We start from the raw sequence: 13,218 nt of genomic DNA on the forward strand, positions 1-13,218 counted from the left end.
GCAGATATCCAGCCAAGATGTGTCCACCAAGAATGTTCCTACCTTTGTCTTTAAATCACCGAGAAATAGGCAGGGATAGTGAAGCTTGGAATGTGCTCTGACTAAGGGGTGCCTGGCTCTCTGAAGAAAAGCTTGTGGTCAACTCTTGATTATTCAGGAGCAGATTAACCTAGTAGATTGTCTGAGCCCCCAGCTGTTACCATCCCACTCCCCTTCCCCAAGCTATTTCACAGCTCAGTAACCCATGAAAGTAATAGGTAAATAAAAGAGGAATGATGAGTGAGGTGGGCCAATTGCTACTTATCAGCTCTTGGCAATAAATTTACTTAGGAAGGATCCCAGATGGTTTGGGAATTCTTTGAATTTTATTTTTTCTACTCCCAATTAATCAGGAGTTGACGATCCCATGAGTAGGACCGCCTCCGTGATTGGGGAGCATGCACTCGTGACTGCAGGGTAAGAGTGGAAAGATGTGTGGAGTGGTGCCGACAGGACTGTGATTGTGTGTGGGCATGTTCCACATTTCTTTGGGGGATGCTTATTTGAGAGTGGCCTGGGTGAGACAGTTGGAAAGCCACCCACGCACCTAACACTGTTCTGGATGAGAGACAAGAGCAGACTGGCTTCTCCCCATCAGTGCATTGTGCCTGTTGTACGCCCCTGGAGGAGCCCTGGAGCCAGCCCAGGTGGGGTACACAATCTTTTTAAATTCCATACGGTTGCCAGCTTCTTTCTTTCACTTGTTTACTGTAATATCCGGCGTGTTTTTATTTATCTAATTTTGTATTCAGTTATAACCATGGTAGGGGTAGCAGATCTATGACAGGTGTAATCCCTGGTGCTGCAGTGGACCTTACTTCTTTTCTTTTGGACAAGATAATACTGTGAGTCTCCCTCCTTCCTTCCCTCCAGATTTTTTTTTTTTTTTTTTTTTTTTTGCCCAGCCTCTTCCCCTCTTCCATCCCCTTCCTTCTACCCTTCCTACAACTATCATATGCACAGTCTTCTCTCTTTGTGTGTGACTGTTACAAAATTTCATTTTTTCAAAATTGAAATCAGGTGTTTGCTCAAATGAGGGGAGATTTTTCTTTTTAATGCTGACAACTCAGCAGAATACTTTCTTTTTATTGTTTCCCCCACAAACCCATCAGTCTGGGAGAGCCTTGGGAGTGGAAATCATGTGGCCTGGGATGCTGGTTTCTTTGTATATTATATAAAACGTATGTAAATGTCTCTCCATTTGGGCTGGGGTTTGCATTCTCTCCTTGGCTGTTAACCAAGGGGAGAGGCCAGCAGGCAGGCGGCCCTCACCCTGCCTGGCACGTGCAGAGACCCCAGCCACTCTGTGTGGGCAGGGTGCTGTCAAGACCAGACCTCTGGGGGGGATGGGGGCGGGGGGTGGGGGGAACTCTTGGAAGGGAAGAAGTATCACTTCTTTCTCAAGTGGAGTGTTTACACCTTGATGTAACATTTGAACTTTCACAAGAGATGTAATAATTTTGATAATAAAATTCTTAACCATAATAATCATAAAGTTGAGAACTTCTTTGTCCAGTTCTGTGACCTTGCCTTGCTGAATTTTCCTGTTTCCTTACCTGAAGAGGGCAAGGTGTACCAATGTTCAGGAGGATGTGCTCTTGGTGTTGTGCCTATAATGAGGCCAGCAATATGGATTGGTCTTCATTCTGCCTTTTATTATGATTATGGGCAGGTCAGTCTGCAGCAGAGGAACTGAACATTGCAAACTGACTTGAACCAGACTAGAGTTCCTGACCTTGGCCTTAACCTTATTCATTCAGCAACCATTTATTTACCTCATTCTTTTCTATCAAATAATTTCAGGCATTGTTTTTGGTGGTGGGTTTATGTGATTAAAATGGCGCATGAGGAAGGCAGATAAAAATATTTGCTTTAAAGGTGCTTACACTCTAGAGCAGGGTGAGAACTAAACCAGTCCATAATTTCAAGTAGTCATTACCATGTTAATGTTTCACAACTGTTACATAACTAGGGAGGTTGAGGGGTCACTAAATTGGTGGATCAGGGAAGTTTCTAGGAAGGTGACATTTAAGCTGAGACCTCAATAGTAAGGAGGCAGTCATGGGATGATAAGAATAAAGATCATTCCTGGGGAGTTAAACAGCAGTTACAAAGCTTCTGAGCAAGAATGCTGTGGTTAGGATATAGTGAATGATCAGGACAGGGAAGAGGGATGGTAGATATCCAGGAAGATAGGCATTGGGTCATATGGCACAGTAGTCAGCAAACTGGCCTTTCTCTGAAGGGCCACATAATATAGTTAGGATTTACAAGCCATGTGGTCTCTGTCACAACTATTCAGCTCTGCCATTGCAGCACAAAAACAGCCATAGGCAGTACATGGCTGAGCTCCAGTAAGACTATATTTACAGAAATATGTGACTAGTCAGATTTGCTGGTACCTGAGGGACAGCCTGTGGGTTTAAAGAATCTGATTCTAAGTACAGTGGGAAAGTCATTGCAAAATATTAAGCAGAGAGGTAACATAGTCTAATTTATGTTTAATTACTCTGATTGTTTTGATCCAATTGGGAGAGAGAGGAATAGATGCCAGGAAACCAGTTTGGAAGCTATAGCAATTATTTAGGCAAGCAACAATACAGTGATGGCTTCTATTAAGACAGTAATAACAGGGATAAGGAGAAATACTTGGAATCAGGGCATGTTTTGCAAGTAAACAGCAGTGCTTGCTGATGGATTGCTGTAACAGTATTGTACTGTTTGACAAATATTTGCTGAGACCTATGATACACTACCACTTTGCTAAGCATATAAGGGATTCAATAATAGAGAAAATGCTATCCATTTCTTTAAGGAGCTTAGGAAGTAACCAGTTGGGGACATAATAAAAATTATCTTTTTTTGAAGGCCTTTCCAAAATGCCTGTAGGAGTAATTAGTAATCTTACAACAGCTACAATTGAATTCTGACAGGGATGAAAAAATAGGTTCATGGTCTTCTTTAAGAAGTATTTCCATATATAGTGCCTTTTTTAAAAAATCTATATTTTTTTTATTGATTTCACAGAGGATGGGAGAAGGAAAGATAGATAGAAACATCAATTATGAGAGAGAATCACTGATTGGCTGCCTCCTGCACACCCCCTACCAGACATGTGCCCTTGACCAGAATCAAACCCGGGACCCTTTAGTTCTCAGGCAGACGCTTTATCCACTGAGCCAAACTGACTAGGGCTATAGTGTCTTTTTAAGAATATATTTTTATTGATTTCAGAGAGAAAGGGAGAGGGAGAGAGAGATACATCAGTGATGAGAGAGAATCATTGATCTGCCTCCCACATGCCCCCTACTGGGGATGGAGGCTGCAACCCAGACATGTACCCTGACCTGGAATCGAACCATGACCTCCTGATTCATAGGTCAATGCTCAACTACTGAGCCACTTTAGCTGGGCCATATATAGTGTCTTATTTGGTCTCATAATTCTGAGAAGGAAACAAGTCAGATGCTAGAATTTAACGATGGGAAATTGAAGCCTAGTTCAATGTTCCAGCTATACCACAGGGTTATTGCCAGAATTGGAAGGTTCTGTTCTATAATTATTTACTAAAGCCCTACTGCATGCCAGGCTATATGTAAAGTGCTAGGAATGTGAAGGTAAGGCACCTATGCTATTAGGAGTTAGTATATTTGCTATTGTTATCAAGTACCTACTCTATTACTAGGTACTGTACTTTTGAAATGGTATAAATGTAAGAAGCTCAACAGTATTCAACTAGTGCAGTGGTGCATTTTATTTATGGCTTTCTAGATTGTCAGACTTCCATTTATGCCATCGGCTAGCTCATTCAAACTTAATTTATAAGGTGGGTATTATCTCTGTTTTATAAGTTTTTAATGGATTTTAGAAAATACAACTTGTCCAAGATGTGTCTCTTCTAAACGGCAGATCCAAACTGACAGTTTTGGAAATTTTGCAGTTTATCAATAGAGAAAGCTAGAAATGCTGTAAATCTGTGCCTAGAAATCGCTTAACTAACTGAAAAAGTATGTCATACCCTTTTCTACCTTGTAAACAGCAGTCAGGCCTTTTTGGCCCCGGGGCATCAGTGTGAGAGTACAGGGTTCTCTCTTTAGTAGGGTCACCCTGAAGAAAAAAGTGCTTCATTGGCCAAATGAAGTGGTCCATTTGCTTTGAAACTACATAGATTACTAGTATAAGCTTGTCAACCAGAGCTGGGACAGCCTCTATAATCTTCTATGAAGCTCAGGGAGATAAGAGGGGTTTTGCCAAAGTTCTTAATATATATACCCTGTGCTCAAGGTTGATAAAGGAAACAGCTTAGAGAAAAGCATAGTCATTGAAGATGGTGTTCCCTTACAACTTTTACCTGTTTCTATTTTCAAAACTTAACCTGGCAGTGATTCTAAGATAATACTGTTTTGAATATTTCTCAAATCCTTCATAAAAGTGCACAGAGCAGCCATGGTAGCAAAATAAAACCTTGGGCAACATTACAAGAAAACTAAGTATCCCCCATGAGCCCCAAAATAAGGTATGTAGAAATAAACCACCAATAGCCACAAGACTTTCATGGTATCACCTGTTCCAGAAGAAGCAATGGAGCATCTGATGCATCTCAACTCCAGAACAACAAGTTCTCACTTGGAAGTTCAGTGAGCCAATTTGAGAACTACAGCCAAAATTGGGCGAGGTTTGCAGTGGGTGCCAAGGATGCTTGGTTAAGCCAAGGGGCTGGAGCAGTCTGAGCCCAAAAAACAACTAACCAGCAAAGCCCCCACGGACAGAGCTCCACATTGAAAAGATACTCTTAATAGGATCTAAATTTATCAGGACAGTCAAAATAGAGGGTTGGGGGATCACATTCACTGAATAAGAGTGAAACTAGGATTTTTTCCATTAAATCCAGGATGTATTTTCCTTCTGGGAATAAGTTATTTAATATATTTATTAAGTATTTATTAACTCCTGAAAGAAACAGTTATAAAGTCTACTCTGTGCTGAGTTCAAACAGCTGTTTTTTGTACATTTCTTATTTTAATAACACACAAAAAGTACTGTAGAAACTTGAAACAAAAAACTCATAAATCCTGTCCCCTTAAAAATGAAGAAAAACTGACATAAATGTGATTAACAGAAAGAGCCAAAGTCAAATGCCAAAGAAAGCAGAATAATATCCCCACGGACAATAAAGACATTTAGATAAACAAAAGGGCACATCTCCAAAACTAGGAAGGAGTCCCAACCTGATAAAGAGTCGCTACAAAAAAACCTATAGCTAACATCCTACTTAATCAAGAGAGACTAGAAGCTTTGACACTAAGACCAGGAATGAGGCAAGGATGTTCACTCTCTTACAACCTTTGTACTGGAAGTCCTTGCTAATGCAACAGAACAAGAAAGGGAAATAACTACACAGATTGGGAAGGAAGAAATGAAACTGTCTTTGTTCACAAGTGACCTAATTGTCTTGGAAATCCAAAAGAATTAACAAAATAAACTTGTACAACTAGCGTGCTAATAGCAGGTTGCAGAATACAAGGTTAATATACAAATGTCAATCACTTTTCTATATACCAACAAATAATTGGAATTTGAGAATTACAACATTTACATTAGCACCCAAAATAAGTAAACAAATCTAACAAAATATGTACAAGAACTCTATGGGGGAAAACTACAAAACTGATGAAAGAACTAAAAAATGGATATTCCATGGTCATGGATAGGAAGACTCATTGTTAGGATATCAGTCCAATACAATATTGAAAGAGAAGAGTAAAGTCAGGACTAACACTGTCTGACTTCAATAATTAATATAAAGCTACAGTAGTCAAGACAGTGTAGTATTGAAATAAGAACAGAAGGAGATCAATGGAACAGGATACAACGCCCAGAAATACTGGTAGACCCATACAAACATAGCTGATACTTCACAAGCAGAGGAAATACAGACATCCTTCACAAAATTTAACTCAAAACGGATCATAGACCTAAATGTAAAAAACCGAAACTATCAAACACCCAGAAAACAGGAGAAAATCTTAAAAAACCTTTAGTTTGACAATGACTTTTTAGTTGCAACAGTAAAGCCATCATCCATGAAAGATCATTGGTAAGCTGGACTTGGTAAAAATTAACTTCTGGAAAAGACTATCAAGAAAATGAGAAGATAAACCATAGACTAGAAGAAAATATTTGCAAAAGATATATCTGATAAAGAACTCTTGAAACCCAACAATAAAACAGTCTAAAGCAATCTACAGATTCAATTCCTATCAAAATTTGTCATTTTCATTATAGAAATAGAACAAAAGCAAGCTATATTGCCGAAACCGGTTTGGCTCAGTGGATAGAGCGTCAGCCTGCGGACTGAAGGGTCCCAGGTTCGATTCCGGTCAATGGTATATACCTTGGTTGCAGCCACATCTCCAGTGGGGGGTGTGCAGGAGGCAGCTGAAGTTTCTCTCTCATCGATGTTTCTAACTCTCTATCCCTCTCCCTTCCTCTCTGTAAAAAATCAATAAAATATATTTTTAAAAAATTATTTAAAAAAAAGCAAGCTATATTATAAAGCTATAGTAATCAAATAGTATGGCATTGGCTTAAAAACAGACACACAGATTAATAGAATAGAATAGAGAGCCCAAATAAACCCATGCATACGTGGTCAATTAATTGGGGCGGGGGGGAGTGCTTCACGAATTCGTGTGTCATCCTTGCACAGGGACCATGCTAATCTCTGTAATCCAATCCTACATAATAAAAAGCTAATAATGAACGGCGGAATGACTGGTTGCTATGACATGCACTGACCACCAGGGGGCAGCTCCTGCATTAAGCGTCTGCCTCCTGGTGGTCAGTGCGCTCCCACAGGGGGAGCGCCGCTCAGCCAGAAGCCCTGAGCCCGGCTCATGGCTGGCATGCACAGCAGCGGTGGTGGGAGCCTCTCCCGCCTCCATGGCAGCATTAAGGATGTCTGACACGGCTTAGGCCTGCTCCCTGGTTAGAATGGGCCTAAGCCGTCAGACATCCCCCGAGGGCTCCCAGGCTGCCAGAGGGTGCAGGCCAGTCTGAGGTCCCCCACCCCAGTTCACAAATTTCGTGCCCCAGGCCTCTAGTTTTAGTATATGTGCTGCTGAAGCGAGCACTATAGTCAATTAATTTTTGACAAAGGTGCTAAGAGTATACAATGGTGCTGAAAAAACTGGACTGCCACATGCAGAATAAAGCTGGGCCACTAACACCATATACAAAAATTAACTCAAAATGGATTAGAAACAATGTAAGACTGAAACAATAAAACTCCTAGAAGAAAACCTAGGTGGTAAGCTCTGTGACACCAGTTTTGGTGCTGATTTTGTGAATTTTACATCAAAGGCAAAGGAAACAAAAGCAAAAAATAAACAAGTGAGACTACATCAAACTAAAAAGCTTTTGTTGAGCAAATGAAACTCAACAAAATGAAAAGGCAACCTATGGAATGGGAGAAAAATGCTTGCAAATCATATATCTGATGATGAGTTAATATCCAAAATATATCAAAACTCATACTAAGTAAAAAAAATTTCAATTTAAAATTGATAGAGGATATGAACAGACATTTTTCTGAAGAAGACAGAGACTGTCAACAGATACATAAAAAAGTGCTCAACTTGCCCTAGCTGGTTTGGCTCAGTGGATAGAGCATGGGCCTGCAGACTGAAGGGTCCCAGATTCAATTCCAGTCAAGGGTACATGCCTGGTTTGCAGCTCAATCCTTAGTAGGAGGTGTGCAGGAGGCAGCTGATCAATGATTCTCTCTTATCACTGATATTTCTATCTCTCCCTTCCTCTCTAAAATCAATAAAAATAAAAATATTTTTAAATGACATTTTAGTTAATGATGGTCCACATATACAATGGTGGTTCCATAAGATTCTAATGGAGACGAAAATTTTGTATTGCCTAGTGACATGGTGGCTGTCCTAACACTGTAAAGTAAGGCATTACTCGTGCATTTGTGCTGGTGCAGGTGTTAACAAACCCACTGCACTGCCAATGGTGTAAAAGTATAACACACACTATTCTGTGTACAGTACATGATGCTTGTTAATAATAATAAATGACTGTGGTACTGGCTTATGTATTTACTGTATGTTTATTGTTATTTTAGAGTACTCTTTCTACTTACAAAAATGAAGTTTGTTTTAAAACATCATGCTGTGCTGTACCAACAGCAGCCTCATACATCTTGTGTTCATTGCATCTTTTTATTGTATTTTCTCTTGTGCTTGATTTAATCTTGTGTCGTTTTGTGCAGTGACATGCTATATAGCAGTGGTTCTCAACCTTTCTAATGTCGCGACCCTTTAATACAGTTCCTCATGTTGTGATGACCCCCCAACCATAAAATTATTTTCGTTGCTACTTCATAACTGTAATTTTCCTACTGTTAATGAATTGTAATGTAAATATCTGTGTTTTCCAATGGTTTTAGGCGATCCACAGGTTGAGAACCGCTGCTGTAGAGCCTAAGACCATCGGAAAACACAAATATTTACATTATGATTCATAACAGTAGCAAAATTACAGTTATGAGGTAGCAACGAAAATAATTTTATGGTTGGGGGTCATCACAACATGAGGAACTGTATTAAAGGGTCGCGGCATTAGAAAGGTTGAGAACCACTGCTATATAAGCTTGTAGCCTAGGAGCAATAGGCTATAGTTACCATATAGCCAGGGTGTGCAGTAGGCTATACCATCTAGGTTTGTGTAAGTGCACTCTATGATGTTCGCACAGTGACAAAACTGCTTAACTGCTGTCATGAAGTGGTGCATGACTGTAGATGACGTTCTAGAAAATGCAAAACTATTGGGCACTAAAAGATTGGTTGCCAGGAGATGAAATAAGGAAATGAATGGGCAGAGCACAGATTTCTCAGATGGTGAAACTGTTTTGAATGATGCTGTAATGATACATGTCATTATACATTTGTCCAAACTGTGATTTGGGGTGAAAATAATGTGTCAATGTAGGTTCATCAACTGTAACAAATGTACCACTTCCATCAGGGAATTTTTTTTTTTTTTTTAATCCTCACCCAAGGACATTTTTCCATTGATTTTTAGATTAAAGAGTGGAAGGGAGATGGAGAGACAGAGAAACACATCAATTGGTTGCCTCATGCATGCACCCAGCCAGGGCCCATGCCAGAGAGAAGCCTGCAACTGAAGTATGTGCCCTTGACCGGAATTGAACCCGGGATCCTTTGGTCTGCAGGCCAATGCTCTATCCATTGAGCCAAACCGGCTAGGGGAATATTCGTGGGGGAATATTATTAATATGGAAGACTGCACCTTTGAGGCAGGGAGAATATGGGAAATCTCTGTACTTTCTGCTCAATTTTGCTGTGAACCTAAAACTGCTCTATAAAAAAAGTGACAAATATAGAAGACAGGCAAAAATAAAACGACACAGCATGTGGATAAAAGATAAAAAAGCAAGGGGACAAATACCAAAAGTTACAATTCAAGGAAATGCGAACTTAGGCTGTCACACAACTGCTGGGGTCCACTCCCGCTTACCGCACCTTGGGGGGCCTCTAAGCCCCGCACATGTCCCTCCCACCTTCTGTGTCTCCTCGGCGCCCCCTGCCCCTGCCCCTTGCTGCTCTGGCCCAAATGAGTGGGGACCGTCTGCACAGCAATTCCCAGATCGCAGCAGATTCCCGATTAAATGACTCATAAACACAAAGATCAGAAACTCTGGCACCAAGAACACAAAAAGGATGAAGAGGAAGACCAAGAAGTCCAAGCACAGCAACAATGAACATAAAGATTCTGAAGAGAAACACAAAGAGAAGGGAAAAAAGCAAGCACAAAGATGGAATTTCTGAAAAGCATAATGACAGACAAAAATGAATGGAGGAAAAGGTTAGAGCCTCCGGGGATACAAAAGTAAAAGAAGGAAAATGGCTGCCCAGCTGGTGTGGTTCAGTGGTTGAGCGTCAACCTATGAACCAGGAGGTCCCGGTTCAATTCCCAGTCAGGGCATATGCTTGGGTTGCAGGCTTGATCCCCAGTGTGAGGGGTGCAGGAGGCAGCCCATCAATGATTCTCCCTCCCTCTCCCTTCTCTCTGAAATCAATAAAAGTATATTAAGAAAAATGGCTTCTCAAGTCCACCACAAATTAAAGATGAGCCTGAAGGTGATGGCTGCTTTGCTCCTAAAGAGGATCTGAAGCCATTTGAAGAGACCTCCAGATGAGGAGGATGCTGATTATAAACCCAAGAAAAATAAAACAGGATATCAAGAAAGAGAAGAGCCCTAACCGGTTTGGCTCAGTGGATAGAGCGTCGGCCTGTGGACTCAAGGGTCCTGTGTTCGATTCTGGTCAAGGCATGTGCCTTGGTGGTGGGCACATACCCAGTGGGGAGTGTGCAGGAGGCAGCTGATTGATATTTCTCTCTCATCGGTGTTTCTGGCTCTCTGTCCCTCTCCCTTCCTCTCTGTAAAAAATCAATAAAATATATTTATTTAAAAAAAAGAAAGAGAAGAAACGAAAACTAGAGGAAGAAGAGGATGGGAAATAGAAAAAAAAAACACCAAGAATAAAGATAAAAAAGTTCCTGAGCCAAAAGGAAGAAAAAGAAGCTGCAGAAGAGGAACACTATCTGAGGGCACCAAGTGGAAATCCCTAGAGCATAAAGTCCTGTATTTGCTCCACCATATGAGCTTCTTCTAGAGAGAGTCCAGTTGTACTGTGATGGTCAAGTCATGAAGCTGAGCTCTAAAGCAGAAAAAGTCGTTACGTTCTTTGCAAAAATGCTTGACCATGAATATACTACTAAGGAAATATTTAGGAAAATTTCTTAAAAGACTGGAGAAAGGAAATGACTAATGAGAAGAATATTATTACTAGCCTAAGCAAATGTGATTTTTACCCAGATGAGCCAGTATTTCAAAGCCCAGTCAGAAGCTTGGCAACAGATGAGCAAGGAAGAGAAACTGAAAACCAAAGAGGAGAATGAAATTACTGAAAAGAATATGGCTTCTAAAAAAAAAAAAAAAAAAAGAATATGGCTTCTGTATTACGGTTAAACTCAGAGAGAGGATTGCTAACATCAAGATAGAACCACCTGGGCTTTTCCGTAGCCGTGGCAACCATCGCAAGATGGGCATGCTGAATAGGCAGATCATCCCCAAGGACATAATCATCAACTGTAGCAAAGATGCCAAGGTTCCTTCTTCTCACACTCCTCTGAACATGCTCTTCAGCAGTGGCATCCTTGTTCCCCAATCCAGTGGACACAGTTTTCAGACCCGAATTTTGGACGTCTCTGTTCCACCTGACCAGCTGACCTTCCCCTTTCCATAACAATACATTCTCATGGTTTTCTTGGCTCTTTCATTGTCTTCTCCTTTTAGACATCCATTCCTCTGACCTTTATAGGCTAGTGTTTTCCAGCGTCCCATGGCCCCATGGCTTTTCACACTATACAGTCACCTGAGCAAGCTCATCTGTGCTTTACATTCCAACCATTACCTGAATGCTGTTTCTGGTCCAGCTCTTTCTTTTGAGCTCTCACAGCCATATGTCAGCTAACTACTGGAAAACTGCACCAGGTTGCCCCACATGTCTCTCACATTTAGCATGTCTCATCTTGCTCCCCTGCTGTACTGTCAAATTTTCTTCTTAACAGTCCTTCTGATGCCACTCTATTCCTTACCCTCACAATCCGTTACCACGTGTCCTCAAGTCTACTTCCTAAATATTGAATTTCTACCTCTCAGGGACACTGCCACCACCTTGCTTCAGGCCAGACTTTTGATTTCTCTTTCATTAAAATGTCTCCCTCTAATTCAGCCCCCTAACACTGCAACTCGAGTTATTTTTCTGAAATGCAAATCTAATTGTGTTCCTTTGCTGCTTAAAATCCTTCCATAGTTCCCCATTGCTCTCAGATCTGGAGCTTTGTCATCATCTGGCCTTTGTCTCTCCAGACTAATCAACTAATCTCTGACCCTCCCTGCCTCACACTTTACAGTCCAGCCTTTAGTTCTCTGCAGACCATTCTATTTCTTACCTCGATCTCTGTCCTCAAGATGCTTTCTTTCTTTTTCCTTTTTTAAAAGTAGCTATCATCAAGATAAAGAAGGAGGGGAAAACAGAGGGGGAAAAAATAGCTACCATAGTTTTTATTAGTTTATTTTTAAGCCTCACCTGAGGACATTTTTTTCTATTGATTTTTAGAGCGAGTGGAAGGGAGGAAGGAGGGGGAGAGTTGGAGAGAGAGAAACATCGATTGGTTGCCTCCCCCATGTGCTCTGATCAGGGCTAGGGATGGAATCTGCAACCAAGGTACGTGCCCTTGACCAGGAATAGAACCTGCAACCCCTTCCGTCCATGGGCTGACGCTCTAACCACTGTGTAAGATTGGGCAGGGCCTGCCTTCTTTCTTGAGTGGCTTTTCTGACCCATGCCTGCCTAGGTCCTATTTATCCTACAGTAAACCTCTCCCTAGCTCTCCCCACCCCTCCAAAAGCCAGTAAGGTGTCCCCACCCAGGGCACCCACAATTCCCGGCACCTTGCAAATTTTACATTTTTACATGTCACTTCCCCAACCAGACTGGCCATTAAGTCAGGGTCTCTGTTTTTGTCCTTCAGTGCTTAGTCTATACTGAGTGCCCACAATTCCCAAGTGCAAAAATGGTAACGTAGCTGCCATATGGGGCATGTTACAATGTGGCAGACACTACAAAGCAATCCGCATACATTCCCTCATTGTTCCTTACAACTTCCCCAAGATAACTGTTGTCACCCACATTCGTTCAGTGGGATTTAGAGAGGTGAAGGGGCTTGTCCAAGTCCGCACAGGCAGAAAAGGGTAGAGTCTTGTTTGCTGCAGTCCCACTCCTAAGTCCAAAGTCAAGTTTGTGCAACCAGGCATGTGCAGACTGCCAGCGCCCACTCCATCTGTTCTCTCCTTTCCCTTGGTAACAGAACCTCATTTTATTTGGGGTGGCAATGGGCCCAGTTAACAGACCACATTTCAGCTAGTGTGCTCCTGCAACTCAGTCCTCTGGCATTTCCAGAAGTCTCCTTCAAAGGAAATGCGGACCACGTGACTAGATGCCAAGCAGCCATGTTGGACCATGAAAGTGGCACTGAGGAAGACAGAGCCTGAGTTTCTGACCACACTGCGGGCCA

The sequence above is a fragment of the Plecotus auritus genome (assembly GCF_963455305.1).
Source record: "Plecotus auritus genome assembly, chromosome: 6".
Classification (NCBI taxonomy): domain Eukaryota; kingdom Metazoa; phylum Chordata; class Mammalia; order Chiroptera; family Vespertilionidae; genus Plecotus; species Plecotus auritus.